This window comes from Schistocerca serialis, chromosome 3, assembly GCF_023864345.2.
Source record: "Schistocerca serialis cubense isolate TAMUIC-IGC-003099 chromosome 3, iqSchSeri2.2, whole genome shotgun sequence".
In the NCBI taxonomy this organism is placed as follows: Eukaryota; Metazoa; Arthropoda; class Insecta; order Orthoptera; family Acrididae; genus Schistocerca; species Schistocerca serialis.
In genome coordinates, this window is record NC_064640.1 from 186,934,349 (window position 1) to 186,936,768 (window position 2,420).

Sequence of the window (2,420 nt, forward strand, 5' to 3'; positions counted from 1 at the left end):
TGACTGCTCTTTTCCCAATCAGTGGCCTTTAGAACTGTTGTTGCATTTCCGACTACTGAGTGGAAATGACTATGATAAGATGATTCGAAATAGCAATGCCTGAGTTATTAAGAGGTACGATACATTGTTCAAAAAAATGGTTCAAATGGCTCTGAGCACTATGGGACTCAACTGCTGAGGTCATTAGTCCCCTAGAACTTAGAACTAGTTAAACCTAACTAACCTAAGGACATCACAAACATCCATGCCCGAGGCAGGATTCGAACCTGCGACCGTAGCGGTCTTGCGGTTCCAGACTGCAGCGCCTTTAACCGCACGGCCACTTCGGCCGGCCGATACATTGTTCCTTCGGACATGCGTGCATGAAACACTTAGCACTTAGTCATACTGAGAATACAAACGTAGCCCTCACGTAAGGTAGTTTACTACTTTCACTCATTCAGAGGAAACTGCAACATTCATTGAGTGAGCACTAGACTGAAAAATGATATCCACTTGGCTAAAAGTTCCTCAAACACTGCACAGAAAGGTGTGCACTGTTCAGTAGGTTTCATTTTCAGTAGGCTTCCAGCGGACCAGAAAAGACCTGAAGACGAACTCCAAGTTTTCATATTCAAGATGAAAGGTTTCCTTGTGGCATGCTCTTTACTCGCAATAGTTGAGAACTTTGGTCTGTAACGTGCTGTTTATTCATATACGCGCTCACAATTTGTCATGTTTTATTAATTCTTTACTTTTTTATGTTTATGAATTTTCTATTCAGTTCTACGAGCTATGTATTCATTCGTTCCATAAACAAGTAGCTTTTGCTGGCATGGTTCCACGGAACCCGAAAACAATAATTATTATTATTATTATAAAAAAACAGCGAATACTAGTATATTTCGCCTTGAAAAACAGTTCTTGGCAATTGTCAATGTCAATTAAATTCGCCAACAGCACTGTAACTTAAGATGTTATTTAATTTTATTTTATTTTGAAGGATACCAGTTTCAGCATTTCATTATGCCATCTTCGGGCTCCATATGCATCTCTCCAAATAAACTAAAAGTCAAATAGAACCATAAATTTCTGGATATCGTGCATTCAATCGTTACACTAGTGCTTCATTCGAAGACTTGATGACATAATGAAATGCTGAAACTGTTAGCCTTCAAAATAAAATAAAATAACATCTTAAGTTACACGACTGTTGGTAAATTTAATTGACATTCACAATTACTTAACTGGCCGATGTCCCCTGTTCATGATGGACCAACAGAGAGTTCTTGGCATTGCCGTATTATGTTTTCTCGAGTTGACCAATTTATTTTTTCGAATCCCTACCAGTTGCGATTTTTCAGCATTTTCGTTATGGTTTCCTTCAGAGTCCAACTTTCTATGGACTTGGATATCCCCTGTAACTTCTCCCCGACAGGCAGGTGGATAGTTGGTCAGAATTCTGCAATAGGCAGTCATAATGCTTCTTGGGTAGCCTCTTTTGTACAGAAGCTGAAATGTCCCAGTGTCTTATCAGCAGGTGGAAGCCTGCGGATTTGTACTGAATTTTACGCTTACTAACGCAGAAGCTAGTTGACATGGTAATGGTTGAGTTACTGTGGCTTAGTACGTGGTGACAGAGCAGAGGGTTAGCAGGCCTGGAGACTTTTAACAGCCTATAAATTATTGCTTACCAGACATTTCAGATTTGTGAGGTGCACAACAGAGATACGGGTACATCATGTTATATGTCCACAATGCCTTTGGTGCTACTAATGTAAGTAAACAGAAGGGTTCGCTTCCAGCATAGATAACTACAGATGCGCATCTGCAAATGAAACAAAAATGAACTACATATGGTATTAACATACAAATTTGTGTAATGGTAAGGAACTAGAATATAAACGTGTTGCGTTTTCCGGAATATACAGCAAACAGCCATACGTAGAAGAGCGCTGATCTGCCTCCAACACTAGGCGTCACTGGATGCGGATATGGAGGGGCATGTCGTCAGCACACCGCTATCCCGACCTATGTCAGTTTACGAGACCGGAACCGCTACTTCTCAATCGAGTAACTTCTCATTTTGCCTCACAGCATATGAGTGCACCCTGCCTGAGAACAGCGCTCGGAAGACCGAATGGTCACCCATCCAAGTGCTAGACCAGCCCGACAGCGCTTAACTTCAGTGATCTGACGGGAGCTGGTGTTACCACTGTGGTAAGGCCGTTGGCAAATAATACTCAAATGGACACCCATCAGCCGACGAAAGGTGTCACTCAGTGTCATTTCCGCGCAGTATAAGTACCAAGAGTACCTCACGACAGCATTAGCTGCCAATGGACAAGTGATCCCAGTCATCGTTCACTGGGTTCAGAACTAGACTAGAGTTAGAGACAATACAGTGCAAGTCTACTGCATCCTACAGCCACCCGCACCAT

At 42.0% G+C, this 2,420-nt stretch overlaps 1 pseudogene; it reads right to left on the reverse strand.

The window, feature by feature from the left end:
* Positions 1–2,095: 2,095 nt before the first annotated feature.
* LOC126471643 (5S ribosomal RNA) lies at positions 2,096–2,213 on the reverse strand (annotated as a pseudogene).
* Positions 2,214–2,420: the final 207 nt, after the last annotated feature.